General features: G+C 42.8%; 1 protein-coding gene across 2 annotated transcripts in view; it reads right to left on the bottom strand.

Annotated features, from left to right (window-relative positions):
- C1GALT1 (core 1 synthase, glycoprotein-N-acetylgalactosamine 3-beta-galactosyltransferase 1) overlaps window positions 1-15,912 on the bottom strand; it is a 144,215-nt gene that overhangs the window by 69,073 nt on the left and 59,230 nt on the right. For both annotated transcript variants that reach the window (XR_016394213.1, XM_089917042.1), the window contains one exon: window positions 1-15,912. This exon is cut by the window's left edge and continues 69,073 nt beyond it; it is cut by the window's right edge and continues 12,639 nt beyond it. The gene's annotated coding sequence lies outside the window, so the exon portion shown is untranslated.

The following is a 15,912-nucleotide window of genomic DNA, read 5'->3' as shown; positions in this document are numbered from 1 at the left end:
AATCTGGTGTGCGTTTTACATTTACAGCAAATTTCTGTTTGGTCTAGCCACATTTTAAAAAATTTATTTTTTTATTTAGGCTGCACCAGGTCTTAGTTGTGGCAGGCATGCAGGATCTAGTTCTCCGACCAGGGATCAAACCCAGGCCCCCTGCGTTGGGAGCATGGAATCTTATCCACTGAACCACCAGGGAAGTCTCCCGACTAGCCACATTTTAAGAGCTCAGTAGCCACCTGTGGCTAATGGCTACTGTATTGGAGAGACCAGCCCTACTAGACCCTGATCCCTTAAATTTCTGTCAACCATACTCATCCTTCCCTGAAACACTCCAGTGCTTCATATCTTTTTTTTTTTTTTTAGCGGTACGAGGGCCTCTCACCGCTGTGGCCTCTCCCGTTGCGGAGCACAGGCTCCGGACGCACAGGCCCAACAGCCATAGCTCACGGGTCCAGCCGCTCCGCAGCATGTGGGATCCTCCCAGACCGGGGCACAAACCCGTGTCCCCTGCATCGGCAGGTGGACTCTCAACCACTGCGCCACCAGGGAAGCCCTGCTTCATATCTTGATAGGCCCTTTTCCTTTTCTTGGAAATTCCTTCCCCTGTCTAAGTCTTTTGAATCTTGCCTACCTTCTAGTGTCATCTCAAATGTAAGGCAAAGCTTTTCCGCCTGGGCCAGAGGTGTTTGCTCACTTATCTTTCCTACCATAGATTATCTTAATCTATGCACATATATCATTTCTCTTTATTGTCTTGTTGAAAGTACTGAGACATTTTTGTTTCTCTTCTCGGGCCTAACAGATTGCCTTGCACATAGTAGGTACTCAGTAATCATTCATTGTTTTAAAGTGGATTGCACTGAATTCACTGCAAAGGAAAGGAACTAGTCTATTGAGAATCAAACCACTGAGAGCTAGTGAAACATCTGTCTGGCAATATGTTTTCTACCTACCGGGAAATCAGAGGCCTGCTGACTTGTCACTCTATATCCAAAGCAACCACTAATTATATGGAAAATGTTCACATAATGTTATGTGGTAATTCAAGAGAGTCCTCATCATTAAGTTGATGATTATATTTTATTTAGCTATTATCACTTTAAGGCTGTGCAGGGCTCCCTTTTGGTAGACTGTCTGTTAACTTAGCTAGAATATTCTCTGTCATTTTGTAAAAAACTGCCAGTCTGTTTTTCAGGCACTGAGGATTGTTGAAAGGGATGGAAAGAAATGGTAACTGCTTTGACTAAATATTTATAAAGTGTTCACATCTCCCTGGTCCCATTCTATTTAAAAAGCGAATTCTGTCTGCTAGGAAAAAAGAGTAAAGGAGCACTAGAGCACCAATTTCCTCTCTCCAAGTTCTATCTTTCCACTTACACTTGTTTCTGTCTGCTGTGAGGCTGCAAAAAGCACTAGCTTGCTTTCCTTACAGAGGTCCCAGAGCCGAGGTTACTTAAGTTTCTTCCCCAAAGAATATGAAAAATGACCTCATACAAAAACTAGTTACTAATACTGAAGTGTTACTTCACATAGGTGTTTGCACTGTATTTATTTGACAATACAAATGAAACCCTTGTGGGTCTCTCTGACTTACCCGGTGTCACACCATTTAGACTCTCCTGTACAAAGTATCAAGACCAGCTTTTCACTCACCAGAGTCCTAGACTTTGCAGAATGTGGAGGTTCTCGAGCAAGATGAGATTACTGCATATTAGGAACTTGTGCTCTGACAAGAAAACCCCTGGGTTAATAACCATTCACTGACTGTGAGATATTGAGCAAGTTCATAAACTGAGCTTTGTTTCTTTCCGTATAATACTATTTAGCTCATAAAATTGTGGACAGGGCTTCCCTGGTGGCGCAGTGGTTGAGAGTCCGCCTGCCGATGCAGGGGACACGGGTTCGTGCCCCGGTCCGGGAAGATCCCACGTGCCGCGGAGTGGCTGGGCCCGTGAGCCATCGCCACTGAGCCTGCGCGTCTGGAGCCTGTGCTCTGCAACGGGAGAGGCCACAGCAGTGAGAGGCCAGTGTACCACCAAAAAAAAAAAAAAAAAATCGTGGACCAAAAAAAGTTGCCTGCCATTTCAGTAAACAACAAATGTTGCCCGCTATCAAGAGATCAGCCACTGCAGCCACACCCAATGGTGTGCCTTGAGGGGAATTCAGAATGGAGAAAAACAGGATACTGGCCCTAGATAGATAAGATGCCTATCAAAGGAATAAATTCAATGAGCCCAGACTCTTGTATCTTCCCACACTTAGAAAAGCACTAAAATCATTAACTTGAGAGGTCTGTTTTTTTGTGATTAGTAGTAATCTTTGATGTTCGACTGTACTTTTTTTTTCCAGCAAAAATTCCTAGATATCATGGCTCCCACCTTACCTCTTTGAAACAGTTCCTCAGTGTCAACTTAAAAAAAAGCACAACATGGGAGCTGTGATTTAAGTTTTATTTGGGGCAAAATCAGGACTATAGCCTGGGATACAGTACCTAAACAGCTCTGAGAAACTGCTCTAAAGAGATAGGGGGAAGGTCAGTATACATGTGATTTTGGTGAAGTGGGAGTACATGCAATCAAGCACATATTTCTGCAGGTTCCTGCTAGTCTCGTGACGGTTACTACTAGTCACAAGGAGGAGACGTAACCATGAAGGATTTTAGTGCTTTTCTAGATATGAGGAGATACAAGAATTGGGCATATAAAATTGTCTCCTGAAAATATCTACCTATCTGAAGACCTGTTCTGCCAGTTTTTCCTCCTTTCTGCGCTCCACCCTGAGCTCCTTTCAGGGGGTGTTGAAGGTCAGCAGCTTCAGCAGCGCATGATTTAATCCTTGTAGAGGTAGATGGCAAGTGCCCATTTATAGTTGACAAGAGCTATCTGAGAGGCTGTATCCAGGGTATAGTCCTCAGTAAGGCCACCAAATAAAACATCATTCTCAACTTTAGGTTGTGCCTTTTTCTTTTTTGTGACAAAATCATTGTGAGGTTTAGATGAGATAAGGCGCCATAGTACATATAAAGTGCCTGATGCATGGTAAAGGCCCAATAAATATAAGATATTATTATCTTCCTCTGAGAAAGACATCCATTTACAAAATAGTAGGTAACATACTTTTTAATTCTCCTGTGAATTAAATGGTAATTGTCACAGCCCTCAGGGGTTAACAGGTGAGGCTGCCCAAAGTCAAAGGAGAGCAACCCAGAGGTTACACCCAAGATCTTGTCATCCTTGTCATACATTTGTTATGAGTGCAGAATGTGCCACCCAAAACATGCCTCCTTGGGATAAGGATTATTTTGAGCTGATTTTTTTGAGAAACTGCACACAAGGGAGCTCTGAAGATGGAGTAGAAGTTACTGTTTTGTAAGGGAAATTTACATTAGAAAGGGAGCCTGTGCCAGGAAGAGTTATTACCAGAAATAACTTTTTCACCTAAGAGACTTACCTGCATAGCAGGGCTACCTTTGTTTACCTAACATTTTCTCTGCTCACCTTCCTGTGAATTGCCTCCCTGCCACTGAAGCCCCAGAACCCTCTCCCTTTCTTTATTTAGCTCAGGATATATAAGCCTCAATGTCTGGCTGCCTTTTGAGTCTCATATCTTTGTGGGGCCCCCATGACCAATTAATTAAATATATTAATTAATTTCCAATTTAATTTTTAAATTAAAATTAAATTAACTAATTTAATTAACTTAAGTGCCTAATTAATTTAATTTACACAATTAAAAATCTACTTCTTCTGTTAATGCCTTTTATTAAAAGGGTGGGGGGTCAGCCAAGAACCTAGAAGAATAAAAAGAAAATTATTTTTCTTCCCTGCATTTGGGATACCAGGGTGCCTCAGAACATCAAAATTTGGAAGTTTTGCTATAAAATATTATTGTCCCCCACTACACATAGGAGAAAAATTGAGGCTTGAGAAAGTTAAGGCTACACAGCTCATCAGTACCTAATAAATAGTGATGCTGTTGCTAATAAACAGTGGTGCTGAGATTTAGTCTTCAATAATCTTCGAATTATTTAGTCAAGTCTACATGTTTATTTTAATATTTATGGCAGTTATCTTTTCGTTAAACTTTTTCTTTTGAGACAATTGTAGGTTCATATGCAGTTGTAAGAAATAATACAGAGAGAGCAAGAGAGATCCCATTAACCCTGTATCCAGTTTCCCCCAATGATAACATCTTGCAAAACTATATTATGACAACCAGTACATCTGATAGGGATAGCATACGATAGTTACACAGGTAGTTGTAGAAGTCCCAGTAGGGAACTATAGATAGAAAGGGAAACCTAGGAAACTTTGGGAGACCACTGTAAGTTAATGATCACTCAAGAAAGCTGTTGGGGCTTCCCTGGTAGCGCAGTGGTTGAGAGTCCGCCTGCCGATGCAGGGGACACGGGTTCGTGCCCCGGTCCGGGAAGATCCCACGTGCCGCGGAGCGGCTGGGCCCGTGGGCCATGGCCGCTGAGCCTGCGCGTCCGGAGCCTGTGCTCCGCAACGGGAGAGGCCGCAACAGTGAGAAACCCGCGTACCGCAACAACAACAACAAAAAATAGCAATAGCAACATCATGGAACGAAGCAGCCTTGCTTAACTATAATGCCATAACTAAAAGCACAAGATATGCCCCAGGCCATTAGGTGGAAGAAAAATGTCACCACCCTTCTACTGATTTGAATAAGCACTATGATAATCCTAGTTTGACCTCAGAGGGTCAGACACTCTCCTGCCTGATATGAAGGAGGAACTAGTGATATAAGCCTCATGTCTACTTGAAGAAGGCGGTCTTTTCCCCTCCCCCCTTTCCTTGACTATAAAATTGTAGCCCACTTAATCCTCAGGGCAGAGCTCTCTCGCCTGCCTGCTTGCATCTCTTACAGCGTCCTATATTAATACATCTACTTCTTTCCTATCACTTTGCCTCTCACTGAATTCCTTCTGCACTGAGACACAAAGAACCTAAGTCTCAGTAAGTCCAAACACCAGGTGAGTGATTCTAATTAAAAGACCGTGGGTTCAAGTCCCAATCTGAGGTGCACAGTTTCACACCCACCTTGATGCCGTCAAGTTACAAAATGTTTGCATCGCGAGAAGGATCCTTCATTTGTCATTTTACAGGCGCCTCCACTTCCCTCCTTCCCCTTCCCCCTCCTCAACCCTGGCAAGCACTAACCCTATTCTCCATTTCTATAATTTTGTCATTCCAAGAATGTTATATAAATGGAATAATAAGGGTTTCTTTTCCCTTCAGACTATATTAGATGTGACTCAAAGCACATATGCTCTTTCAGTGAACAATAAATATGAATTTAGGGTGGATGAAGAGGCTTGAAGTTTATAGAGCTGGAGAGATTGGCAAGGGCCAGATCATATGTGCCACATGAAATAATTCGAACGTTATTCCATAGCCCATGGAAAGCTGTTTAAGCATTTTAGTTAGGAGAGTAACAACTTCAGATGTGTGATTTAAAGAGCTCACTCTGGGGCTTCCCTGGTGGCGCAGTGGTTGGGAGTCCGCCTGCCGATGCAGGGGACATGGGTTCGATCGCTGGTCCGGGAAGATCTCACATGCCGCGGAGCAACTAAGCCCGTGCACCACAGCTACTGAGCCCACATGCCACAACTAATGAAGCCCCCATGCCTAGAGCCCGTGCTCTGCAAAAAAAGAAGCCACCAGGATGAGAAGCCCACACACCGCACGAAGAGCAGCCCCTGCTCGCTGCAACTAGAGAAAGCCTGTGCACAGCAACCGAAGACCCAATGCAGCCAAAAATAAATAAAATAAATAAATTTTTAAAATAAATAAATAAATAAAGAGCTCACTCTGGTAGCCACGTACTGGATTGGTCTAGGCTGGAAGCAGGAAGAGAAATCAGAATCTAATATCAGTAGTCCATGGAAGGGATTCCAAAGAGCTGAACTAAGCAATGGCAGGAAGAGGGGGAGGAAACACATAGCGAAGATATTGAAGAGAAATCACGGAGGCGGAAGGTGAAGTCCAGGACTCTGGCTTGGCTGACTGGCTGGGTAGCTAGGCCATTTACCAGACAAATGAAGGTCCAGATCGGAGTGCAGAGGGTGAGCTCAGATTTCAAATACTCATTTCAAGACACTTGTGAGACATCTGTGGACAACATCCAGGAGGATACATGGGGCGTGAGCTCTAAAGAGAGTTCTGGGCTGATGATAATGATTTGCAGTCTTCCACCCACATGTAAGAGGCAATGGAATCCATGGTGATGAAAAGTTCCCGCAGAGATGGTGGACACAGGGAGAAGACAGAGAGCAAGACAAATCACTTCCCTTCTATTTTCTTATCTGCAAATTGGCTATAATGATAACCATCGAGCCTACATCATATCTCTAGGGGCAGGGGTGGGGGAAATATGTATGACAAAGGTTAAAACACTACAGAATTTGATAAATTCAAGGTATTACTACTGCAATAATCTTAAAACATAGACCTATAATAAAATACTGGCAAGTTTTCAGCCCTTTTTATTTTTTCCTTTTAGTAGTTAGCACTTTTTTTAACCTTTTCCAAACATCTAAGTCATGCTCCTATTTTTGAAGAAGTCAGAAAGGCAGACATGCAATTACAGTGGTATTCTGAGCAGTTGCTCAGGCATAAACAGCAGCTTCAACAGACAAAATATTATAATTAGGGGCAAGTCCTCAACCACAGCTCCAGAAAAAGTGGGATGGGAGCAAGTGAAGCACCAAAGGATTTTATCTTCAATTGAAAAAGTGAAAAAGCAACATCAAATGTATCTTTTCTTCCTGTGGTACATTAATTTCTGAATTTTCCATTTGCATATTGCTCTCAATACCTTCTGCCAACAGAAAGTCGGCGCAAGTGGAGGAGAGATACTCATGTGTGAGAGAGCCCTCTTGCAAACCAAAACATTTGTAGTTGGGCTTCCCTGGTGGCACAGTGGTTGAGAGTTCGCCTGCTGATGCAGGGGACACGGGTTCGTGCCCCGGTCTGGGAAAATCCCACATGCCGCGGAGCGGCTGGGCCCGTGAGCCATGGCCGCTGAGCCTGCGCGTCCGGAGCCTGTGCTCCGCAACGGGAAAGGCCACAACAGTGAGAGGCCCGCATACCACAAAAACAACAACAACAACAAAAAACATGTATAGTCATATCTAGTAATCCCTCCTCCCCTCCATTTTCACCACATTCCCCAGCCTCACCGCGGGGGTGCCTTATTTCCTTCACTTTCTTTAAATCTTTTGTTTTATTAATAGGATTCATGGATACTACAGTGAAAGCACAGAGAGGACACCAAAATGATTAATAAGGAAAATGCACAGAAGTACCTACCTGGGCAAAAGTTTCATGCTAAACCATAATATACTCTAAGTATCTGGGAAATGAAATCACAGATTTCCAAATACTCAACAGACTTCACAAATTCTATCAAACTTACACATATATTTATTAGGCTATTTCCCTCTTATTAGACTGAGGGAAATAGGAACCATTTATTCAAATTCTTTCTGTCACATTGATTGATGAACACTCTCGTTCATCGGGCCACTATCTATCTGGTGAAGACTGGGAACATGTCACTATGTTAGGGTCTGGGTGGGGCCTGGGGTTTGGGGAGAGCAGAATAGCTTGAAAAGTTTAGTCTGGTGAATACTATTGATTTAATAGAATCGTTTTTTTTGTTTGTTTTTATTTTTGATTTAATAGAATCTTGATTGTGATGTTACCAAAATCTCTTCACATTTTTAAAGAATTCCATATTACCTAAGGGACCTTGTGAAGCCAAAGACATATATATACTATGGATTCTCCATATTTGCTAATTCTTTTTCTTTGGATAAAGCAATCTACAGTGAGTTATCTTATTTATCACTGCTTAATTTGGAAGAGGTCGTGAGCCAGGAGCTAAGGGTCCCAGTCATGAGTTGAATAAAGGGGACCTGCACAAGTACTATAAAGAATCCTACATAACCATATGACCTGTCAAGGCTACATCTGCCCCGGGGAGCAAACTGAGTATTGCCACAGGAAGTCACTCTGCTGTTCTGAAGCTTTGCTGAATCGAGTTCTGCACCAAGCCAAGGAATTAAAATCAGTAGGGCTGGTTCATGGTTTAATAATGGATGAAATTCATGAAGATAGAAAGCTTCCTCCAGGAAAGCCCCATCCATCTCTGGCCCATGTCTCTGCTTTTTACCTAGGTTTCATATGTATTGAGAAGAATCACTCCCAGTTACCAATAATCTTAGTGGTGCTGAGAAAAGCTCCCTGTATGGAGGAGCCGATAATGGCCCACCATGTGGTACAACAGAGTTAGTTGCGGGGGAGAGGGGGTAGAGAGTCATGGTGAGGGCTGGTGTTGGGACCCAGCATGACCAGAACAGATCTTTTGCAGGTCGGGGGGTGGGGGAGGGGAGTAGTGTTGGGGACAGGGCAAAGTAGAGAAGGGAAGAAACACAAGAGTGTTTTCTCTGCTTCTACAGGGATGCATGGCTTCCTATTGCTTCTAAATCCAGAATGGGTTTTGTGGGCTGGCTGAATCTTCCTCCCTCCAATAATGAGTGAGAAGGAATACCAGCTAGTTTAATTAATCATGCCTTCAACAAATATTTAGTGCATACCTGTTATGTACCAGCTGTTCCAGGAGCTGCAGAGATCACGTCAAGGAACTCATCTTCTGGGCTGGAATAGGGGTTGGGGATAAACATTCTAAAGAGTAAAAAGCCAGCATCCTGGTAGCGCTGATCATCCCAGGGCCCTTGACTCAAGTCTCCAACATTTTACTTGTTTGCATGTCCTTGACCTCTCAACCACATGCTCTACCTACAGGGGACCATTGACATAACAACAAGCCCTGCATTCTTGACTCCCCATTTACTCAGGCTCAGTTACACTGTTTTCGCTCTTCTTATTCATCCTCATGGTCTCACTTTCTGCCCTGTTCACTCCTATGCATTGTCTGCAACAGGAATACCATGAGCAGTTTTGAGGATTTAGCCAAGCCCTGAGGCCTGAGCCCACTCCCCCCTTTCCATTTTGATGGACTTCCAGGCACAACATAACACCTGCTTTGCCCTTGTTTTGCTACAAGCCCTCGGCTCTTAATGTGCCCCTCCCAGTGCTGCTTTGTGTAGACACTCCTCTGCTGGCCGTCACAGCCAACCAAGAGATGACTCCCAGCACATTCTCTACTCTGGTGCCCACCACATGCGGCTTGCTGAGAAACAATGATACCTATCCTCCTTCCCATGTACAGCAGGCTGTGCCATGCCTGCAGGCCTCAGTGGGGGTGATGCCCACCCCCGTACCCCAAGACATCAGTCTGCACAACTGGAACTATTCTTCTGGGCCCCTGCCTTTTTTTTTTTTTTTTTTTGTGGTACGCGGGCCTCTTCACTGTTGTGGCCTCTCCCGTTGCGGAGCACAGGCTCCGGACGTGCAGGTTCAGCGGCCATGGCTCACGGGCCCAGCTGCTCCATGGCATGTAGGATCCTCCTGGACCGGGGCACGAACCCGTGTCCCCTGCATCGGCAGGCAGACTCTCAACCACTGCGCCACCAGAGAAGCCCGCCCCTGCCTTTTTGAAAAAATCAGAATAACCAGGTCTCTGAGACTTGGGCCTGCACACTCCAAGGAGGGTGGGGGAGTGGAAGCAAAACCCCTAGCCCCTGTACTTGGGCATGGGCTGACTGGACAGGCTCAGGATTGCACCCTGAGCTGGAACATTACCAGGTTATTACCATCTGAGGATACTGTATAGGCATCATATATCATTATGAGAATTATTACTATTTGCATACAAGATATGCAAGATAATTTTACCCCAAGGTAAGAGTAAGTGGTTGATGTTGGTTGATAACCAGCTCCCTGTAATGCTCTCTAAGAGATGGTGACAACTGAAAGGCAAAGTGTTCCCGTCTAGCACCATCCCCTTCTTTGGGGACAGGCATTGTGACTTGTCTTGGCTCTCGCTTCTTCCCATTCAATAGTGTAAGTCACTTACTAGTCTGTAGGAAAGTCTTGAGGTGGAAACACTGTCCTAGAGGACTGTAAACTAAGTCAAAGGCATGGCCTTTGGGGAGTTTTTTTGTGTCAAAGAGAATTAGATCCTTCAGGTACTTTGATGTCCTGGGGAGATCAAACACAGATTCATGAAATAGTAAAAGGAGCCATGTAAAGCAATATAGCAAACAAATGCAAATTAAAATCAAACAGCTATAAATTCTAGAGGGACCTGGAATAGAGATGCAATATAGAGATGACAGTAAAGGAAGGCTTACTGGAAACAGGATCCTCCCAAGATAGTGGACATGGTACCAGCTGCCAGTGTTACCAAACCAGCCACCAGATAGAAGGAAAACCTGCCAGGGATGCTAGAGGGAAAATCCAATGTCTGTGATTAGCTGTCAGACAGTCATTAGCATTCCCCTGACCACAGAGGAGCTCAGATTTGAAGGTCTCACCTGATCAAACACACTTTCTGTGTAATGAAGTATCGAGCCAATCCTTGGAATAAAAAACCTGAAGGTCTCCTTGGAACTACACTGCGATTTGGAGTGTGTTCATCTCCTGCTTATGGGATCAAATCCCCATCGGGTCCATTTTCTTTCTTAAATCTCAACTATTAAAATAGAAGGAAAAAAAAAAATAGAAGGAAACGACCCATTTTATTTAAGGTGGAATTGACACCTGATCCATGTTTTTTCTTCCAATCTGGGTAAGAAAGGTTTTGGCAGTTCTGATGTACTTATGTTAATCTGATACATTTCTGAATGAGAAACTAGTATAACTCTAAAACAGGTAGTTTAAATAGAATTGATCATTTTTTCCTTCTGATAAATTTCTTTTCCCCACTTTACACTATGTATATACTTTAAATGCATTTGCTTTTTATTCAAAGGACAGAAATGTCACTTTTTCAACTTGTCTAAATTTTAGAGGGCAGATTCTTTTCACTACATACTAGTGTAACAAATATATACTCAAATTTCCTAAAGAAGTCACTTAGAAATGTGTTCATATTAGTTGCATTATCAAAAATAAATACTAAGTTTATCTAAGGTGCATTGAGTCTATGAAACAGCATGATTCAGGGATCAGAACAACTGGGCTGTCATCCCAGGAGTTTACTTAGTTTCTGAAAGGTTACACCCAAACTCCAAAGCTTCAAGAAGAATAGAACCTGTGCCTATAAGACTATGATTGTTGGGATGAGTATAGTCTTGGGCTCCAAGTCCTAGAGGATTATCATACAGTAGCTCTTCCTCATTCAGACTTAGGTTCCTTAAAAACACCAAAGGAAGTGCTATTTGAAGTGGAAGAACTTAAACCCTTATACAGAAAAAATAAGAAACCATGGCAGAATCAGCTGTACATCAACTTAGGAAAGCCCCTATATTTTTAGGTTTACTAAAATACACCAAAGAGAATTTGAAATAGAAAGATATTCGTATTATTCTATTCATGTTACATGAATAATATGACTAATGTAGTTAATTTCCTTTTATCATTCTTTACTCACTGGAAATTTAACTGGCTGTCCCTCCCTCTAACACTATTTCAGGAAGAGGTGTCTAATTTAGTTTTATTTTGTTACAGATTAATATATTCAAGATAATATAAAGGAGTCCTTTTTCTCATCTTGGTGGGTCCCTTCCCAAAGGTACCTTCCTCTGTCTGTTAGTCTGTCTGTTAGAAGTATGCTCTGCTTCAAATAATCGAAAATGCAGCGGCTCCAGGTTTTCATCAGGAATCATGGTCTTTCCACCTTCCAGCTCCTTCTATCCTCAGTCATGTGATTTTCTTCCTCGTGTTTGCAGGATGACTGCTGCAACTGCAGAGTCAGGACCACTCACAAGGCAGGAAAGAGGAAGGGAAAAGGAGACAACAGTACTCTTTCCTTCCGGAGGCTTTGACATTTATTGGAGAATGAGAGTCTGTAGGGATATTTGCCTACGTCTCATTGGTGTCACATCACTCCCATGGTTGAAAGAGAATCTGGGAAGACTAGAGTTTTTAATATGATATTTCTGCCCTAAACAAATGAGTACTTTGTTAATTTGGAAGAAGGCGGAAACCAGCAATGTTTGCTACAACTCTCTTTCTGAATGTGTAACTCTGGAGCTATTGACTTCTACCTCCTGCTTCCCATTTCCTCAGCTCTTCAGTACCTCTCTGTTCTCATACACTCCACAGACTTTGGCTCATAGGCCCTAGGTTCCTTTTTTTTTTTTTTGCGGTACGCGGGCCTCTCACTGTTGTGGCCTCTCCTGTTGAGGAGCACAGGCTCCGGACGCGCCGGCTCAGCGGCCATGGCTCAACGGGCCCAGCCACTCCATGGCATGTGGGATCCTCCCGGACCAGGGCACGAACCCGTGTCCCCTGCATCGGCAGGCAGATGCTCAACCACTGCGCCACCAGGGAAGCCCCCTAGGTTACTTTTAATTATCTTCTTTTATCTTTCCAGTATTTCACTGCAAAAATCTCTATTCATTTCCTGCCAACTCTCTCTGCCTCCTTCTGTCCACGTCTATTACTTTGCTCTTTTCTCTTCTTTTTTCTAAGTACCTCTAACAGGAGCTGCTCCTGATCCAAAATTCTTCTGTTAGTCAAAACACACCCAGAAATAATTTCACGTATATCCTCTTCTAAGTCTGTCATTAAACAGCAGACATTAATCAGATATTTTTATATTTGTAAAATTTTGCATCTGTAAAATTAGTATGAGCTTGCTAACAAGCAGGGTGGCACTCAAGTAAGTCTTTGGTTATTGATTGGGGGCATGAGCTCAGGTTGCTCAAGGATATATCCCTGGGCCAGAAAGGCAGAGTCTTAGTCACAACCAGAAAGGTCTGAGTGTAGAGTCTCAGACTGGCAGGAGCATGGCAGGGTGGAGATGGCAAAATGTCAGCCTTTGCAGCATTTGTAGACATGCTAGAATGCCTTGCTGATTTATTGATGACATTGTGAAAAGAAAGTATACATATTCAATACCGAATCTACTTTGAGCACTTGCTGGGGGAAGAAAGAGGTGGTTGGCTGAGATGCTGAAGTGGGCAGCTGGACTCACATACAGAAAGGAAAATGTAAAGTCGGAAGTTAAGAACCTCATAGCCGCCGACAGCAGCTGGGGCGGTCTGGGAGAATTCCAAGCAACTTTCCTCCCAAGAAGCAAGTTCACACATCCCAACTGGACAGCTTGGGACCTGAGGATGTGACTGAGACAGACTTCTTTTTTGGGAGCAGCAAGCTGTTTTTGGGCAGCAAAACTGAAATCCAGTTTGAATCCAGATAATCTTTCTAATTGCAAAACTCTAACCAATGTACACTTTTATAAAATGCTTTTCCCACACTACCTATATCTGCTCATGGTAAAGACTTTGACAATGGATCTGCTGCCCCTCTGGAAAGTGAGAAGATGTAATAACTGGACAAAAAGGAGGATAGTAAAGAGGGAGAGAGGCTGAGAGAGCAGGCTCCATCATTTTCAAATAAAACCAGTTGCTACGGAAGAATGTAAAGGAGTTGTCCTTGGCAAATGGATGGACAGGGAGTGCCAACTGGAAAAACACTGGAGGGAAGGTGACATGACGCTGAGCTAAGACACTGGACACAGACACGCTGAGCCTTCAAAATCCAATAGCTCATGATAAGAATGCCTACTTGAAAAGATTTTATGTTATATTCACCATGTACTCTGACAATTTAGACATAGTTATCACATTTGTTTTATAGCAACAAGAGTGATTAGGTAATGCCAGCTTTTTGAGTTGCTCCTCAACACACATTATATTCTATCAAATCCTCTTAGGCCTCATTTAAAATGAAAGGCAAATAGATGCCTTCATCAGGTTTCAGTTATATTTAAATTGGGGCAGGGGGCTTTGCGTTGAGTTGTTGCCATTGGAGTATAAGCACCAGATCTTTGAAAGACTGTGCTGGCAACTTGGATACTGAACTTGGTCCGTAACTTGATGGCAAATGGCATCCTTTTGTTCTCAAATTACGTTCTTACACCATGTATTACAAACCACTGAAAGAGAATAATACTTTTTAGATAATTATAATTATAAATGAAATATAATCAGTGTTTACCATAATTCTGAATTAATAAGAACACATTAAAATTATAGCCATATAAAACAATATTTTCTTCTCCTATAGCTTTTGTTTAAAGATATTCAAGAAATAAAAGACATTTTACATACTCATGTCATTATCAGTTTCTAGACCTTTTCTTGATATATGAAAGTGAGAAAATCTAAAATCACATAATCTCCACTGCTGGCTTTGCCATTTGTAGGGTGTGCTAATCAAGTTCACCAGAAATTCCCAAGCCTTTTTTGCTAAAACCTATTCTTTGGGTCATAATTCAATAGGGTTATCTTTTATGTAGAGGACTTTCACTGATACAATTGATATTTTTCCAAAAATGGCTCCAGTATCCTTGGTTTTTACTCTTTGTTTTTTTCTGCATGGTATCTCCAGTGGGAAGATATCCATGTAAAGAGTCACTCAATTGTTGCAAATAAGTTGTCACATCAGTTGAGATGGTCATTTCTTCATTTTCTAAAACTGTTTCTCTAAGAAAAGGAAAGTTACTTCAACATACTTTATCCCAACTAGAAATTACTGTATACAAGCAAATAATTTCTCTCTGGCCACACCATGTTCTTATTAGATCAATGTTTAGATGAACTCATTTTTGTGTTTGAGTACAACTGAAACATATGGTAGGTGAAGGAGAAATTTTGTTTTTTAAATTGTCAAATAAAGAATTACTTTGTGAAAAACTGACTTGTTTCTCATGGCTTTCAAAAAAATGTAACAGGGTACAATGGAATACTGCTCAGCCATAAAAAGAAATGACATTGAGCTATTTGTAATGAGGTGGATAGACTAGCGTCTGTCATACAGAGTGAAGTAAGTCAGAAAGAGAAAGACAAATACCGTATGCTAACACATATATATGGAATTTAAGGAAAAAAAATGTCATGAAGCACCTAGGGGTAAGACAGGAATAAAGACACAGACCTACTAGAGAATGGACTTGAGGATGTGGGGAGGGGGAAGGGTAATCTGTGACAAAAAAAAAAAAAAGTAACAGGGTTGCAAATTTAACTTACAGTACAACTGAAATACGTTCCTTTGTTGTTTTTTTTTTGCGGTACGCGGGCCTCTCACTGTTGTGGCCTCTCCCGTTGCGGAGCACAGGCTCCAGACGCGCAGGCTCAGCGGCCATGGCTCACGGGCCCAGCCACTACGCGGCATGTGGGATCTTCCCGGACTGGGGCACAAACCTGCGTCCCCTGCATCGGCAGGCGGACTCTCAACCACTGCGCCACCAGGGAAGCCCGTTCCTTTGTTTTTAATTATAAATATTGTAGGCTTCCCCTCCTGACCTCTAGTCATGGGGGAAACAATCACTAACTTTTAGCCCTATCTGGGTGAAATCTTAGTTCAAATGAATATAGGAAACAATCCCTTTAGATAATGTTCAGCTATGGGGAAAAAGACAAAAAAACAAAACAAAACAAAAACAGCCTCCCAGATCTCCTCTATGGTATGTCCCCCTGACCCCACTGCAAGATGGCTTCTGTGGACATGGGGGGACAGGCAAGGTCTTCACGACTCCTGGATAGCCAGGAAGAATATTGGGCACAGTGGTCTTAGGGGCGATGGCCCTAGTTCACCTGGTTGGTTCTTGCCCAGCTGATACCTGTGGCTCAATTCTGTGGCTTCTGTACAATGCAGACCTCCTCCAAAGTCCTTACATGTGCTGATCTGGCATCATCTGCATGCTCCCCCTCCATTCTCCACACAAGTTTGAACTTTCTTCGTATTCTTCTGGACCTCTTCTTCAATGTAGATGGTTGGGAAGCATTAGAGCAGTTCCCAAGAGCTGTCCTTAGGT

The sequence above is a fragment of the Delphinapterus leucas genome, chromosome 9 (assembly GCF_059928025.1).
Source record: "Delphinapterus leucas isolate spDelLeu-1000000601 "Yukka" chromosome 9, BTC_Dleu_Yukka2, whole genome shotgun sequence".
Classification (NCBI taxonomy): domain Eukaryota; kingdom Metazoa; phylum Chordata; class Mammalia; order Artiodactyla; family Monodontidae; genus Delphinapterus; species Delphinapterus leucas.
Note: the sequence above shows the minus strand (reverse complement) of the source record. Positions and strands in the feature narration are given on the sequence as shown.